The sequence below is a fragment of the Macaca nemestrina genome, chromosome 14 (assembly GCF_043159975.1).
Source record: "Macaca nemestrina isolate mMacNem1 chromosome 14, mMacNem.hap1, whole genome shotgun sequence".
In the NCBI taxonomy this organism is placed as follows: domain Eukaryota; kingdom Metazoa; phylum Chordata; class Mammalia; order Primates; family Cercopithecidae; genus Macaca; species Macaca nemestrina.
In genome coordinates, this window is record NC_092138.1 from 36,587,347 (window position 1) to 36,605,881 (window position 18,535).

General features: G+C 36.4%; 1 protein-coding gene across 8 annotated transcripts in view; it reads left to right on the plus strand.

Moving 5' to 3' along the window:
• LOC105489137 (lysine demethylase 4C) overlaps positions 1–18,535 on the plus strand; it is a 416,176-nt gene that overhangs the window by 178,194 nt on the left and 219,447 nt on the right. The window contains exon 1 of one of the 8 annotated variants that reach the window (XM_071077768.1): positions 6,759–6,779. The exons of the other annotated variants lie outside the window; for them this stretch is intronic. The gene's annotated coding sequence lies outside the window, so the exon portion shown is untranslated. Of the gene's footprint in view, positions 1–6,758; positions 6,780–18,535 lie in introns of those variants that run through there. 8 annotated transcript variants of the gene reach the window in all.

The window sequence follows — 18,535 nt, forward strand, 5'->3', positions numbered from 1 at the left end:
GAAGTCAGGAGATCAAGACCATCCTGGCTAACATGGTGAAACTCCATCTCTACTAAAAAATACAAAAAATTAGCTGGGCATAGTGGTGGGCACCCGTAGTCCCAGCTACTTGGGAGGCTGAGTCAGGAGAATGGTGTGAACCTGGGAGGCAGAGCTTTCAGTGAGCCGAGATCACGCCACTGCACTCCAGCCTGGGTGACAGAGCAAGACTCTGTCTCAAACAAACAAACAAACAAAAAATTGGATAATTTTATCTAAAATTAAATTTAAATACCAACTTATATCCTTTTTTTTTTTTTTTTTTGAGACGGAGTCTCGCTTTGTCACCAGGGTGTGTCTCAGCCTCCTGAGTAGCTGGGGCTACAGGCACACGCCACCACACCTGGCTAATTTTTTATTTTTAGTAGAGATGAGGTGTCACCATGGTGGCCGGGATGGTCTCAATCTTTTGACCTCATGATCTGCCCACCTCAGCCTCCCAAAGTGCTGGGATTGCAGGTGTGAACCAGTGTACCCGGACCACTCTAGTTTTTATTGAGAATTTTAATTGGATATGAACTGATCCTTTTTTTTTTTTTTTAAATAAGGTTTTATTACCAAGATGAGGCAAAGTTGTTAATATTCAGGATTAAAAAAGAATATTTCTAATGTTTATATCATGCCTGTATTTCTCCTTTCTAATTTCCCATTATAGTATTTCATAACCAATGTACTTTCTTAACAGAATCATCCAAAACGTCGTTTTTATTAGGAAATATGATACTTAAAAATAGAGACTACAAAAAGAGCCATAAGTATGTTGCTTTAATGTATGTCTGTATAGTTTGTGTTATGTGTTGTTACTGAACACCATTAAGTTGTTGCAGGGAATTTTTCTTGATAGAAAATAAAAGTTCTGATTTCTGTCAACAAGAAACTTATATTCCAGATTTCGGGCTTGAATTTTTTGGAGACATGAAAAGTAGATGAAAGAATAATAAACAGTAAGAGTTTTAAAATGTCCGCTTCTTGTTTAGGAAAAGCTATTGAATTACATTGTCAGAAAAGTGTACGTATGTTTAACTTTTCACATATTTTGCTTTGAATTTTTATGAACAATTTTTTGTAACTTATTTTGGCTTTCAAATGAAAACTAGAATTACGTAGTGCCAGAAGGTAGCTTGAACACATGAGTTTATTCAAATCCTAGAGAGAAGGGAAAAAATTCCATAAATGAACAACATAAAAAAAAGATACCTTGTGATTTCAGGATATCCAGCTGTTTGTATGTTTCGTTTTTAAACTTCACTGCTCACTAAATCAGTGATTTAAATATGTTAGAAACATACTACCCCGTACAGAACTGTATATCTATTTTAAAAAACTATATTTGTCAAAATCATGGAGATTTGTGGGCATGGGTATACATGTATACAAACAGTATTACTTTACATAGATTTGATTTGCTAAAAAAATGCATATATAAATTTATGGGTAACAAAAACATTATTGCCATTGAATATTTCATATTTTCACTTTTCAATGTACTGAAGTCTTGGTCAGATAGTCCAGTAAATTAGGTTATACTATTTTAAGATAAAGTAAAAATTTCCTACCAGAAATCACTCAGCCCATTTTCAGTTTTGCTTTTCCTGGTTTAGGTTGAACGCCATATCATTCTGATGAATGAGAATGAACCTTGCCACGGCTATTCTGTTCTCTGGAAGCCAGTGGTACGTAGTGTAGTAGGTTAAGAGCACAGGCTTTTGAGTAATAGGGACCTGCTGGTAACTCCCATTTTGGCTGCCGAATAACTATGTGTCCTTCGCTAAGTAACTTATCTCCTCTGTGCTTTAGTTTCCTTAGCTAAGGTGGTAAGACCTCCCTTACAGAGCTAGAGGAAGGGAAATGTAAAGATTTTAGCACAGTGCCTAGAACTTAGCATTGAGGAAATATTCATTAAATGTGTTCTTTTATTGACTTGGTTTTAGTTACAGATTCTAGACCCATATCCCTGCAGTTAGATTTAATCTTTTGGCCATTTTATTGTGTAGATTTTATGTACATTCTTGCCACTTTTAAAAGATAGACAAGGAAGTAAACAAGTAAGTTATTGTAGTCAATCAGAAAGACTAAAGCAATTTATAGATGATAATTAAAATTTTAATGTATTTCTTTTTAACATAAAAACCTCCGCAAGTGCTAGGATTACAGGTGTGAGCCACCTCACCCAGCGAGTAATTAAAATTTTACTCTCCTTGTTCGTTTTTCTTGCAGAATTGTCGTTCACATTAAAAGTTTGAAATTCTGAAGACAGAAAAAGCAAATTAAAATTTAAAAATAGACAGCCAGTGGTGAAAGGTAAATAGTTTATTGGTGCATGGCAGAGCCTTCTGCTTGTTATATATAGTATGGTACCTCTAAGGAAGGTGTTTCTCTTGTAGAGTTACTTATTGCAGTTAGGTTTTGTTTTGGGCATAATGCCAAGTATTTATTCTTCCTATGTGTAATATAGTAGGGTTGTTTTTGTGTTTAAACAACAGTTTTTATTGTAATCTTATGTCTTACTGGATATTAACCTCTTTCATAGCATACAAGCCATTCTTACCGTTGTGCATATGCTGCTCTAGCAGGCTGGGAGTCTTCACCACAACACTAGCTACATAATAGGACATTGCTTCCTGAGGTCTGGGAACACTGTTATTTTCTTCTCTGCTGTGGAATAAATGTTTTATATTTAATTTAATTTAATTTAATTTAATTTAATTTAATTTAAGGTAATTTAATTTTTTGAGACAGAGTCTTGCTCTGTCACCCAGGCTGGAGTGCAGTGGCATGATCTTGGCTCATTGCAGCCTCTGCTTCCCAGGTTCAAGCAATTTTCCTGCCCCAGCCTCCTGAGTAGCTGGGACTACAGGCGTGCGCCACCATGGCCAGCTAATTTTTGAATTTTTGGTAGCGATGGGGAGTTGGCCAGGCTGCTCTTGAACTCCTGACCTCAGGTGATCTGTCCTCCTTGGCCTCTCAAAGTGCTGGGATTGCAGACATGAGCCACTGTGGCCAGCCACAATAAATGTTTTACATTAATCATTTTGTCAGTTGCTTTCAGTATTTTACAAATCGATAACACATATCACATAAATGGGACAGAATAATTTGGTACTAATTAGATTTGCAAGGTGTGCTCCAGATCGCTTGCACTGCCCTCCTCCAGCCAATGTTTGCATGTTTGTGTGAATATATGTGTATATAATATTTAATATATATTATAGGATGAACATAAAACATATTTGTATGTTATGTGCAATATGTGTTTGTTAAATATATTTGTGTGTGTTTATTCCCATGGCATAAGCCCCATTTCCAGAGGATGGCTCGTGATGACCCAGAGAGTGCAGCTCAGGTCTAAACTTTTTTAGGAGGGTGAAAAGAAATAGTTTTTTGTTCTCCTCTACAGGAAGCTAATAATTTCATTGCTCCTACTGTCCAAAGTCTGGAATAGTAGTGTAACAGTGGCAAAGAAAGGGAAAATGAAAACCAACCATATGAAGCTGTTTTTGGAAGATACTCTAAATGGGAACAATCTTCTAAGCTCAGCTGGCTTTTTAGTCGGTGAAACCATCTGTTTGGTTTTTCAGCTGGCACTCTTTTCATTCTCCCTGATTTTTATAGCTTCCCTTGGGAAACCACAAGATTCCAGATCACTCCAGCAATGCAGAGCCTTTTGAAGAATTGTGTGTGGCTTAGTGGTTTATTTGTCTGTCTTCTGTTGTATAATTTCAAATGGTTTTTACTTTTGCTATGCAAATCATGATTTCAGGAATATTTGGAAAGAGAAGAGTCTAAGGAGAGTAGAAAGGTGGTAATTTTTTTTCTTATATAAATATTTTTCAGATGCACTAATAGTAAAATATTATAGTTTTTTCATAGAGGTTAACTTACTCATGTTTCGTTTATGAGGAATGCATAGACCTGTTACTCAAAGCAACATTGTGTTATATTTGTTGTTCTGTCTATAGTTTCTAACATTCTTAGACAGAGTTCAGTGATGTTATAGATTGTAAACATTCCTTAAAGCAGGGATCCCCAACCCGTGAGCCACAGATCTCCTGCTGTGTGGCCCAGTTCCTAACAGGCCACAGACTGCTTGTGGTTAGGTTCTGGTGGCCTGTTAGGAACGGGGCTGCACAGTAGGAAGTGAGCTAGCGAGGGCAGCCTCCTCTGTAGGTACAGCTGCTCCCCATTGCTGGTATTACTGCCTGAGCTCCACCTCCTGTCAGATCAGCGGTGGTATTAGAGTCTCAAAGGAGTGTGAACCCTACTGTGAATGGCACATGGGAGGGATCTAGGTTGCATGCTCCTTAGGAGAATCTAATGCCTGATGATCTGTCACTCTCTCTGATCCTCCCCTGAGGGCATGGCCTAGTTGCAGAAAAACAAGCTCAGGGCTGCCACTGATTCTACATTATGGTAAATTGAATAATTATTTCATTATATATTACAGTGTAATAATAATAGAAATAAAGTGCACTGTAAATGTAATGTGCTTAAATCATCCCGAAACCACCCCGCACTGGATTTGTAGAATATATGTCTTTCACAAAACCAGTCCTTGGTGCCAGAAAGAATGGGGACCACTGCCTTAAAGCATGCTGGGATTATGATTGGATGTAGAGTTGGGTGTTGATGTTAAAGGTACTTATACTTCATTACAGTGGTTATGGTTACTTAGAGCTATCACATAGTTACTTTAGAATGGATATTTTAAAACTGATGAATTGGCAGCAGTCTGTTTCTAATTAATGAGAGGGTTCCTTGTTTTGAAAGTTAAACACTTTGGTAAGGATACATTTGAAGATTATCATGTGATGGTCAGCAAGTGATTCCGACCCTCTCTTGGCAATTATATGTTATTTGTATTGAATTACTCTTGGTAGAGGAAATAACTGAAAGCCTAAATAAAAATTTTGGCTTTATTCTGTGGGAAGAAACCACTTTTTATTTTTACTATTACCCCATGTGCTTTAAACCCAATGATAACCCCCTCCCCTCCCCTCCCCTCCCCTTCCCTCCCCTCCCCTCCCCTCCCCTCCCTTCCCCTCCCCTCCCCTACCTTCCCTTCCCCTCCCCTCCCTTCCCCTCCCCTCCCCTCCCCTCCCCACTTTTCTTTTTTTTTTTTTTTTTGCCGCGCCCCACTCTGTCACCCAGGTTGGAGCGCAGTGGTGCAGTATTGGCTACTGCAACCCCCACTTCCCAGGCTCAAGTGATCCTCCTGTCTCAGTCTCCCTGGTGGCTGGGATTACAGGCATGTGGCATCAGGACCAGATAATTTTTGTATTTTTTATAGAGGGAGAGTTTTGCCATGTTGCCCAGGCTGATCTTGATTACAGGTGTGAGCCACTTCGCCTAGCTGAGATAATCATTCCTGACTTTCATGTCATTAGAGCTTCAAAATGTGAAAAATTTTTGCCCGCTGTTGTCACTACCTTGGAGAATAAGATGAGTAAGCTTTTAAAATCTTTGCGGGAATTGTGGCAACTCTCATTTCCACCCCTATAAAGATAAGATCTATATGCTAAAGGATTAATAATGGTGCGCATTGCTACTTGAATATTACAGATTTAAAATCATCCACAAGGCAGACATATTCTCGAAAGTCATTTCAGCTCTAAAATGTCATAATTTTATTGAAAGTGGGAAAAAAACATAGCCACCATTTAAATATGTAAGTTGTCATTTTTGTTACATTTCACTAGCCTTGTATTTGAACCAAATATTCATCTTTTACAGCACATAAGTATCCATATATTATAAGACATGCAGCTACCATATTCCTTTCCCAGAACTTTATTTCCTCATTATCATTTTAGTTTCTTTTTGGCTGCTCTACATTGGGTGAGCTTTGTGTAATATTTGTTCTTTACTTAATAATGCATCCTCAAAATATTCACCCTGTTTAAATTGATTCCCTCGTGCTTAAGAACAAAAGGCATCTCTTCCTTTTTTTTTTTCTTGGAGAAAGTCTTGCTCTGTCATCCAGGTTGGAGTGCAGTGGCACAATCTCTGCTCACTGCAACCTCTACCTCTTGGGTTCAGGCGATTCTCATGCCTCAGCCTCCCAAGCCACCATGCCCAGCTAATTTTTGTATTTGTGGTAGAGATAGGGTTTCTCCACATTGGCCAGGCTGGTCTCAAACTCCTGACCTCAAGTGATCTGCCGGCCTCGGCCTCCCAAAGTTCTGGGATTATGGGTGTTGGGCTTTTTTCATATGCTTATTCGCTGCATTTATGTCTTCTTTTGGAAAATGTCTGTTTATGTTCTTTGCCCACTTTTAATGGGGTTGTTTGTTTTTTTCTTGTAAATTTGTTTAAGTTTCTTGTAGGTGCTGTGTATTAGACTTTATCACAGAGCATATATTTTAGAATCAAGTGTACATTATCCTAAATTAAATCAAAACAGGTTATAAGAACATATGATAGAATAATGAAACATAACAACTAAAACAAAAAACCATGTTACATTTCAGGGTCAGTGGTCTAATTTTGTTTTTCCTCTGACTGTTACCAGGAGGGCAGGGGATGCATGTAGCCACGTGACCTGAGAGCGAGAGGGAAATGGATGAGTTGCTTGCTGTCAGATCTATGCCACTGCCCTCATGCTTGACCTTGTGGCAGCCAAGCCAGAGATGGCCATGCCCTCCTTACCATGGTCATTCTCAGCTGAATCCACATCACATTCACCTGGAAGCCTGGGAATAATCTGTACCTAGCAGTCTGCAGGGCATGACCAGCCTGCAAATGTGAGTGTGTGTGTGTGTATGTTTGTGTGTGTGTGTGTGTGTGTGTGTGTGTGTATCCTGTGGTGCCTCACAGTGTCTTAGAAATATTTGAATGACATTAATTGCCAGTGTTTGAGTATCACAAGATTTCACATAACCATATGGATTTACATGTTGTCTTGAAAACTTTGGATGATTTGAAACTCTTTTTAAAAGGCCTCTTTTAAAAAGGTTTCCAATATAAACTGGTAGAGCAGTTATTGGTAGAGCATGTGCTTTCATCATTGTTAGAATGGGTTTGACCACATCGTGTTTGGGGGAAGTGATAGAGCATTAACTGTAAGATAAAACAGGTTTCTTGTAATTTATTAAACGCATCCATGTATTTGGCTCCCTTTTCCCTTTTATTTTATTGTGTCTGTTTTAGCCTTATCTGTTTTTCTCATGTTCTAGTCCTCAAAGTGTGTGTGTGTGTGTGTGTGTGTGTGTGTGTGTTTTAATCCTCCAAGCTAGAAGTCGCTCAAGCTTCCTGTAATCTAGGTTGTAAGGTACTGAGGCCAATGGCTGCCCCTTTGTCTTTTCTGTGTTTTTTTTTTTTTTTTTAATTTTGTGTTTTGTTTCTTTCCAGTACTGTGTTGACTAGGAAGATGGCTGCCTCTTTGATACGAGATAGGGCTCATCTGCATGTTAGGTATAGTGGCACGTCTCTGCTGCCACTGCTCTTCTGCTACCAGGATGGCTCAAATGCAACATAGGCTGCTCCACATGTGCTTTCCCTCTGTTATGAAACTTCTTCCTGTGGGGTTTGTGAACTAATTGCAAATCTTCCTTTGTTTTAGGATGTGGATGCTGTAATTAATACAATTGTGTACTTTTCTTCCTTAAAGGAAGGCATTCACCTAGTAGCGATCTGCCTTTCCTTTGACAATTTTACCTTGATGTTTTATATAATGAAGCAAAACTCAAGGAATATAGAAGGAAGCATAGGGGGAGTAAAGGATATTCTTAAATGCTAAGCAGTGGTTACCTCTGTGATCAAATTTATTATTATTTTTTTGAGACAGGGTTTTACTGTGTCACCTGGGCTGAGCGCAGTGGCATGATCACAGCTCCTTGTAGCCTCGACCTCCTGGTTTCAAGTGATCCTCCCACCTTAGCCTCCTGAGTACCTAGGACTACAGCCATGTGCCACTTTTGCCCGCAGAATTTTTTTAAAAGTTTTTTTGTAGAGACGAGGTCTTGCCATGGTTCCCTGGCTGGTCTGGAACTCTGGAGTCAAGCAGTCCTCCTGTCTCAGCATCCCAAAGTGTTGGGATTATAAATGTGAGATAATGAGCCTGGCTTCTGATTGAATTTTAACTGATTTTTATTCTTTTTTTTTCTTACCTCTATTATCCAAGTTGGAAACAATTGAATGTGATTCCCTTTAACAAGAAAAATATTTATAGTCATTTTTAGAGCATAGATGTTAAGTAATTTATTTTCTATAATGATTTGTAAGTCTTTTGAAGTCATTATCATTTGAGGAAAATTATTTTACAAACTTTGCATTTCTCTTTGGATAAAACACCACTTTAAAATTGCACAAATAAGGGCCAGCTGTGGTGGTTCTTGCCTGTAATCCTGGCACTTTGGGAGGCCCAGTCCGGAGGATCGCCTGAGCCCAGGAGTTCTAGATCAACCTGGGGAACGTGGTGAAACTCTGTCTCCACAAAAAATAAAAAAAAAAATTAGCTGAGCATGGTGGTGTGTACCTGTGGTCCTGGCTACTTGGGAGGTTGAGGTGGGAAGATTGCTTGAGCCCAGGAGGTCAAAGCTGCAGTGAGCCATAATTGCCCCACTGCACTCCAGCCTGGGTGACATTGGGAAATCTTGTCTCAAAAAAAGTTGCACAAATAATTATCTGCCCCAGTGGAAACACTTTGGTCTGCTGCTGTAGAATACTTTACTGCATTGTGTAGAAGTGGGAACGGAAGGCCTTCTGTATCAGAGCAACTGAAATGCTTGTCAAGAATGCAGATTTCTGGGCCTCACTTGAATAATCATTAAGCCAGAATGTTTTTTACAGGATCCCCAGATGTTTCTCATGCTTGCTAAAGTCTGAGATTCACTTTGCTATGCCCTGCTGCCGGAGATCAGTGTCAAATTCCAGACAGATTTTTACCTGGATCCTTGCTAATTTTCAGGCATGCCAGGCTTATTTAAATGTAAAATGTCATAATGTATTCCTTCTGGTTAGCTTAAATTTATATATCTTAAATGGGTTACATTAGCTGCATAATTTAAAAGATAGATTTTGTCGAATTATGTATTGGGTTAGGAAATCCTCTAAAATGAAATTATCTGCAAGCAGAGGGTGCTGTTGAATTGGCTTCTGAATTTATTATCTTTATTGATTGAACATCCTTGCATTTGAACTTATGCCAGATTCAGAAGGCCTAGGTAGTGCAGGAAGTGCTTAATATTACAATGGTAGTTTATCCTTTAATTGTCTGGAAGCTGTTCTCCAAATTGATTTTCATTTGCAGGATTTCATGCACATCAGTTATGGAATGGCACCTCCTTTTAATAGTTTGAGCACATTGTTCAAAAGAGCTGCAGCATGTCTTTTGGTGACTCATTAGAGTTTGGCTCACATCTTTTTGCTTTCTTCACCTAAATTAGAGTATCATCAAATACATGAAAACTGCTGTGTATTTTGGCACCATTTTCATTGTGAAAGTTAGATATATAGGTTACTTAGGGATAAAAATTTAACTTGAATATTTTTTCTGTAAATGTTCTCTAACTAAAATCCACCAGTAACACAGTTTTTGTCAAAGTAGAGTTTGTTTGTTTGTTTTTTTGCCTCTGTGCAACAAAGGAAACAGCACAGCATGGGGAACCATTGATCTTAGGAAGAGCTTGTTAGTAGATTTCGGCTTGTTTAGGTGTTGTTGGGGGAATGGTTCAAAGAAGAGTGGTTTTGGTTTGGATTGGATGCTGGCAGAATGTGGGGGCAATTGTATGATCTGATATCTTAATTTTATCTATAAAGCAAGGGGACTGGAGCAAGCTAGAAGTGTAATTAGCAAAAACGTAGGAGTTACTCAAATTAGCTGGAACTAGAGGTGTTGGGTTATTGCTGTGGTTTGTATAGTGTTCTTATTTTTGCATGTGTTTCGATGATTATGCAGTGATCTTGATTTTGTCTTGCTCCACATTGTGATCACCCAGTGACCTTATGTGATCTCCTTCTCATTCTCTTTCTTGCTCTACACAGCCACAGACATACCTTCCACCTCCTGCTCACTGCACGAACCCACGGACCTGCACACATACCCACGAAAATGCTCACATACTCATGAAAATGTTTACACACAAGGAAGCTTGTTTTCTCTCTAATTTTTTCTTTGTTAGTCAATTGATCTTAGGTAAACAATAAAACATGAATATAATTTATCTTTTTTCTGTTATTACCAGTTTCATCCTTCCTTTGAAACAATTAACTAAACCAATTTTACCTGTCACCCTGGCTGTGAAAATGTATATATAAGTATTATTTTGAGTAACATCAATTCAGAGCAATTTGTGGATTATAAAGCATTTAATAGTAGCATTGATGTATTTTTTATTGATATTTATTTTCCTAAATGTTTGTATCTTGAACTCATGATTAGGGAGAAAGTGTTGTAAGCTAAAATTAATTAATTTTGACAAAATCATCACCTTGTAAGTAGGATTTACTTGAGAAGATTAAAGATGGGGCTACTAAATTTATAATCTGAGAATTTATCAAAAAATAGATGGAATTTACTGCTTCGAGATAATATTTATATGAATTTAACTATAGTTTAGATTTTAAATATTATTTTAAACCAGTGTTTTACTGCATATAGACAATAGTAAGTAAATTGAGCTTGGCTTTTATTTTAATCTAAGGTACTTATTAATGTTTTTCAAGATAGTAGAAATAATCTTAACATGTTAAGGTCTTGAATCTTAGGCAAAATGTGTTCTTAATGTTTGCTTAAACTTTTCCTGGTCGTGGGAGAGGCTGAGCTGTCTTTACTTAATTCCATACAAATCAGAAGCAGCACAGTTGGAACTCACAGATGTTATGATATTTTATTTGGTCCAGATGTCTTTTCTATTGGTATTTTATGGCAAAATTTATACCACTCAAATGAGAATTCAGTTGTGGTAAATGAATGTAAATTTGCATGAATTTCTTGGTATGAAAACTTGAATGAGTTATGTCCAATCACTTCATTTATCATTAGATGAGACTGATCCTATGGTATTGCTTGTGTAATCAAGGGGGTTAATGGATCCTATGGATTGGAGAATATGAAGTAGTTGCAATTGATGCTATACATGGAGAGATTTTGACAATCTATATTTAAAGAAATCATGCTACCGGGCGCGGTGGCTCACTCCTGTAATCCCAGCACTTTGGGAGGCCGAGGCGGGCGGATCACGAGGTCAGGAGATCGAGACCATCCTGGCTAAAACGGTGAAACCCCGTCTCTACTAAAAATACAAAAAATTAGCCGGGCTTGGTGGTGCGCGCCTGTAGTCCCAGCTACTTGGAGGCTGAGGCAGGAGAATGGCGTGAACCCGGGAGGCGGAGCTTACCATGACCCGAGATCCTGCCACTGCACTCCAGCCTGGGCAACAAAGCGAGACTCCGTCTCAAAAAAAAAAAAAAAGAAAATTATGCTTACTGCATTTTCTGACTTCAAAAGTAAGCTATGTAAAGTGGGCTTCTGCTAATATATCAGTACTACATTTTATTTTTTTATTAATTATATAGAGATGTACCTGACACACCTGCATGACATTTTTCTTTCCTTTTTGTTCCTGCCTATTATTGATCTCCTCTTCACATCGCAATAATTTTGTAGTATTTCTAAAGAGAATATGGCAAGATGATTGAGTTTTTGCTTTATCATTATTTAACATGTTTTTGGAGAGCATTACTTATAGTTTTAAAACATTTCTTTTATTGTCACAACTTGGTATTTGTATGCCTTGCAGATTTTTAGGATTGTTATCCAGATTTAGGGTAAATCTCTACCAAGTTTCTGTGATATGTGAGTTGTAAATTTTGAGACTTTTCAATGTGTTTGTTTATGTGCGTGTGTTTGTGTTGTGTGCATACACTGAATAATATTTGAATATGTTGAATATACTCTTTGATGTTTATAATCATTATGTCACTCATGTTCTGTCTGTAGTTCATTATGAATTTTCTTTTACATTTTTTAATGTTGGCATTTTATGTTTAATCAGCAGAAAACTTGTCTTTTTCACTCTTCTTTAATTGAATTATTAAATAATTCTAAAGCCTTTTTATTATTTTTTGTTTCCTTTTTTCTTTTTTTTTTGCCCTCTTATTATTTATAAATTAAAATTCATCTCTAAACTCAAAATAAATGCATCTCACTTCATTTGCTTCTTGGCCAGATCCCAAATATTCCAGCAGCTCCTCTGATGCCAACTGATCTAAGTCAGTGAAGGGAAGCATTATTATGGAAGAGGTCAGGGTGTTTAACAGAATCAAATTAAAATGTTGTACTTTTGTAAATTAACAAACAAATATAGCCATGTGAATACATTTCTAGGTCCTTCCCAGTGTAATCTCTGGGAGGTGTTTACATTCACTTGTGCCGAATTTCTCTGAAGAATATCACCTTAGAGTTTCTGCAACTGTATTTGTGTTCTGATTCCTCTGTATTCTAAATAGCTCTAGATGTGAAAGCTTTTTTTTCTAATTTTATTGGTAAAGAATGGAAATTTTTCAATACATTTATTTACATGAGAAGCTGAACATTTCTCATCTTTAGTAGTCATTTTATGTTTTGAAAATTCTTTCCTTTTTGTCCTTTATATTTCATTTTCCTGTAAGCATTAATGCTTCCTTAATGCATATAAGAAGAGCTGTTTGTTTAGATAAGGTTAATCATAACTACCAGTCTTCTTTCTTACGGTCGGTATTCAGCATTTCGTTTTATGCTCAGAAAGGCTTTGGATATTACACTGTCATAGTCATGGTCATTTAGATTTTTAAAAATTTTGTAATTTTTAAAAAAACCATCTAGTATTGTTTTCATTGTATGGTATGAGGCAGAGACCAACTTAGTTTTCCTCTAGGTCCTTGAATTTCAAATTGTTTATTTGAAATTGTTTCAAATAACCTTAACCCAGTTTATCCCTAACCTATTTGTCATTTTCCAATATGGCTGTGCTTTAGAATCACCTAGGGAGTTTTTAATCAGTATTGGGGACCATCCTGGTGTAAGTCAGAATCTTGGGGCTGTGGCTTGTTCCTTGATTTTTTTTTTACTAGCTTGTTAGGAAATTATAATGTGTATGAGAACTGAGAACCACTGCTGTACACTTTTATAAGCATTTGCATTTTTGTCTGGGTTTTCATTTCTGTTTTATTGGTTTGTCAGTCTCATATATGTCCCTTATTCAGAATAGATTTACTTCTCCTTATTCTTCTAAGTGTAATTTGATTTCCTGTTTTTTTCTAGGTGAGATGCTACAGTGTGTGTCACTTTATTCACTTGAATCGGAATTCAGCTTTGTATACTGAATCCCAATTTTTATGGTTACATCTGAAAAGAAATAATTACCTATTTGATATTAATTATAGAATCAATCTTTGAAATTTATAATCTGAAGCATTACTAACTGCATTAAAGAATATTAACTGTTTTGTGACTTACACAGTTATTTCTTATTAATATGAATAACTTTGCAAAACTACTTCAATCATTCAGCCATTACTTTGGTGGCATTCATTAGTTTCAAATAACTGTTAAGCAGAAATGCAGCACCTTTTCTTACAGTAGATATTTATCTGAACAGTAGGATTTCATTCTAAATATGCATATTTATAAAAGTGACCTTGTAGAAAGGCAAATAGTATTGACATGGTGATGATATGACACTTTTCTCATTTTTTTTGTTAATGCAGCAAAAGAATCAGAGATAAATTGATGTTCTTTCTGGATTTTTGAGATCCCTGCATTAATTGATTGAAGGCTCAAGTATACCTGGCTTATGTAGCCTAAAGGAGTCACATTTCTTCATAGTTAACTTTTGAAACTTCTGTGGCCACCCATGTGTTTTTTTTTGTTTGTTTGTTTTTTGTGGTGGGAGTATCTTTTCATGTGTGTGTTTTTTTTTTCTCTCAAGCTTTATCGAGATATAGTGAACAAATAAATTGTGTGTATTTACAGCATACAATGTGGTGTTTTGAGATACATATATATTTTGAAATGATTAACAAATTTTATTATGGAAGGTTGTCTTGAACCTTAATTCTCCTTTCCAGAGGTTTTGTTGATGTGAACTATTCTTTCTATAGTTCATTATGAATTTTCCCTTGCTTTTGTTAACGTTGGCATTTTAAATAATCATGATAAGTAGAAATCTACGTTTAGAACAAAGAAAATTACACTGATTTAGGGTTTTTTGTTTTCGATTTTATTTTTCCCTGTCTTTGAGAGTGCAACCTCTGGGTATGGGACAAATTCATTCGTACAGATTTTAGAGGATTGATAGATTTGAGGGGAAGTATTTCTGTGAAAAACTGTACTGGACAGTTGTTAATATGAATCCCTACTAAATTCAAAGCAAGTTTAAGCTGCCTCGTTGTCACTTAGCAGTTAGAAGATCATCAAGTGCTGGTTTAAGTGAGATTATCTCCGTGTTCTGTTTATTAACACTGATCAAACTCAAAACTAGCAGATTCTTCTAGCTGGCCAGTACTCCCTCCGGATAACATTTATTGTAGCTGTTTATTATCATTTACATAAAAGTTGAAATTCTCAGGGAGAGAATGCTTGCTTTTTTATGGTTAACTAATAAATCCCTTTAAGGAGGTGCATATGCCTTTTCATGGTTCACCTGGTTCAGTATCTTTTCTTTGGCTGCTCTACCAAAAAGCTGTGGCTGGGTTAAAATCTCAGATCCTTAGTAGTCATGCCATGAACCTTTCCTTAAATGTTTCAGATAACAGAAAATACTTGAATTTGGGGGGAGGAGGAATAGCTTGACAGTATTTATTCTTTGCCATCTCTGAAGGGAGACATTCATTTATTCATTCTTTAAAATTTTTAAATTTTATTTATTAAATTTTTAAAAAATTGACAGTAATTGCACATATTCATAGGGTACATAGTGATGTTTTAATACATATAATTGATAGTGATCAGTCAGGGTAATTCACATATCTATCCTGTCAGACACTTATCATTTCTTGGTGTTGGGAACATTCAGTATCTTCCTTCTTAGCTATTTGAAATTATCTATTTCTGTTAACTATAGTCATCCTACAGTGGTATGGAACAGTAGAACTTACTGCTTCTATCTAGCTGTAACTTTTTATCCTTTAACAGATCTCTCCCTATCCTTATATGCTTTTGAGTTAGAAATTAAAACCTGATAATAAACTGTCTTCTGGACTCTGAAGCGCAGTATCAGTTTCTTCTAGTCATGATCTGATTACATTCGGGCGCCGTTAAGGAGATTGATACATCCCATGAGATTATGGGCACCACTAGTTGCATTTTTTTTTAAATTGGGAGATGGCTTTCTATGAAAGAGAGCAATGTCTTTGGAACTGGAGTTAAGAGTGTGTATTTATGGTGGAGGCTATTGAGTATCTCTTGTAACCAGAACTGACCATTTAAGCTGAATGTTACACTCTGTAATCTATAGATAATTATAATAGGACAGTTACCCATGGTATACAGTTTAGATATAACGTTGGAAAAACACTTAACTGTATTGAGAATTTGACTGTCGTTGACCTATTTCATGCATTTAATCATGTAGTGTAGAGATGCCCAAATTCATTTTATAATTAAAAGAGAAAAATTTGTGTGATTTACTTCACTTAGTACTTTGTATGTGAATTGGGTATGAAGTCATAAAAACAATAACTAGCAATATGATTTAAATGACACGTTATAAATATATGATTTATGAAAATTGATCTTTTGTCATTTTAAGTGTGATTAGATTTTTTTTCTCTTTATGTCTTTAATATTGGGGTATGGTAATGTGATTTTTGAGAATTGACCCTACTGTTACTTAGCTTGTATTTAAAAAATATAATAACCAGAGTTTATAAGACTGAACTTAAATGGGCTTAAAAATACATTGTTGGTGATATCATAAAGTGGTATAATCTTTATGAAAGGAAATTTGAGGAAAATGTTTGAAAAATTTCAAAATTCACCCCCTATAACCTGACATTTTATTTCTAAAAATTTAGTCTAAGGATGTAGAAATAGTTATTGGTATATGTAAATATGTTTAACATCGAGTTATTTAAAACAGCAAAGCAAAGCAACCTAATAGTACTCCTATGTCCAAGAGTAAAGGGTTAGATAAATAAATCAGTCATGGTACAGTTTTACAGGAAAATAGTATGAAACCATTCAGTAGTGTCGTTAGGCTAATATTTAGTGATATGGGAAATTGTTCACTGTGCGCGCGCGTGCGTGTGTGTGAGTATATATATATATTTATTATTATTATTATTTTGAGAAGGAGTCTCACTCTGTTGCCCAGCCCGGAGTGCAATGGCGCGATCTCGGCTCACTGCAACCTCCGCCTCCTGGGTTCAAGTGATTCTCCTGCCTCAGGCTCCCGAGTAGCTGGGATTACAGGCGCCCACAACCACGCCCGGCTGATTTTTGTGTTTTTAGTAGAGATGAGGTTTCTCCATCTTGGCCAGGCTGATCTTGAACTCCTGACCTCAGGTAATTCACCCACCTTGGCCTCCCAAACTGATGGGATTACAGGTGTGAGCCACTGTGCCTGGCCCCAGAGTATGTTTTAAAAGAAGGATGATGTACAGTATTTGTTCCAATGACGTAAGTGCACTTAGAAAGATGAACGTAAGATAAATAGGTTAAATGTGGTTCTCTGTAAGTGGTTATTATTTTCTTTATGATAGTCTTTGTTCAACATTTCTACAGTGAGCATGGTTTGCAGTCGGGGGAGGGAAATCTAATATTTTTAAAGATTTTACTTCTGTACATGACTGGTATTTGCATTTTTATGTGATGTCATTTTAAAAATGGTTTAAGGCAGCAGGATGAATATGATAAAATGTAATGCATTATCTGAGCCATTTTCATGATTAATTGATACTTTACTATTTTAGATGTTAGAAAATTCCTTGCCAGCGTTTCTCTGTAAAATAGCTGGAGTAGGCAGTAGATCTTTTTTGTTCATTTTAGCTTATGAATGGATATTTATTATGAAAAGCATCAGACATCTCCCTTTCACTCAAACAAGACAGCCTGAGTGTTCTCACTTGAAATATAGAGTGGTCTGTGTATTTAATCACCAGCTTATTCAGCAGTTTTGATTCTGATAGAATACAGCCTTTCCCGCCTTTATTTTCTGAAGATGAAATTGAGAGATTTAAACATAATTCATTCTGCTTTGACCTGTGGTTTGAATTAACTTGGCTATTTGCATGTATTTTCAAGATAAACATTTAATACTTGCAGTACAATAATCTAATCAATCTCTTCGTCTTTCAAATTGCTCTGGAGGCTGTTCTAAGCTGCCTAGACTATAAAGCTTTCTTTATTAGGATATGAAATATAAAATTGATTTTGATAGCTCATTTTGAAAATAATGTGTATTTAAGGGAGTAACATTTTGTTTCAAATAAAAGTCTCAGTGTACCATGTTATACAAACATTTTACCAGTTCATGCTGATGTTTTCTTGAGATCCTCAGATATGATTTGTGACCTTCGAGAGAACTGAGGATTTTTTAAAATGTCTACTATAGAATTAGTTATGAGTAATAGTGAATACACTGATTTTCCTAATATGCCGCCGTATCATCCCTATTTTCTTCTCCCAAACTTGAATGGTATACTCTGCTTCCTGCTGCCTCATCATCATTACATATTCACTTCTGGACCCTTGGAAATCTGGTTCCTCTTCCAACCATTTAGCTGAAATTGCTCTCCAAAGTCACCACATACCTGGATTTTCTATTAAAGTCTTCATCTTGAATTTACCTTTTCAGCCTCTCTGAGGTTTCAGAAGTAGCTGTCGGGAGTGAGCACACCTTGCGCACAGGGCTTCTTTGCTTTCTCTTCCTTCACTGCATTCGTGGATACTTCACCTCATTCTATGCTCACATCACACCAATCAGGCAGTATACATTCTCGGCTGAGTTGTCTCCTCCATATACTCGGTCATGTCAGTGTCTTCATAGTGTGTGTGTTTTTATGTTCCTAGAAGAGTGGGGCTATGCTGTAATTAATTATGTCTGTATTTTCGTAGAACTCTGCGCAATTCCTGCGCATATCAGCTCATAATTGTTTGTTATATTGAATAAAATGAAGGATTTTATTGACAGTGAACTATTCTGGTAGCTACTCTTGACGAGTCTGAGACATGATCTTTTTATTTGTCTGTTCACAATGTGTTAGCCTGGGGACCAAGGAGAGGCCTTATTGGTCTATCTCTAAAATTATATGAAAAATTCTTATATATGTTAATAATGTGCAGGTTTCTGGAGTTTGGATTCATAGCTTTGAGGAGATTGTGAAAGGCAGCTTTTACAAGGCTGTGATAGTTTAATTTAAATGATTTAACATTCTGTGTAACTTCTTAAAAGTACCTGCCAAACAATGGAGAGTGAAAGCCATTAACTATTGTCAGGTCAGTTGAGAATCTCTGAATGGGCAGAGTTCATGTACCCACTCCCTATTTCATGGGTTTTAGTATTTGGCAAATTCAGAA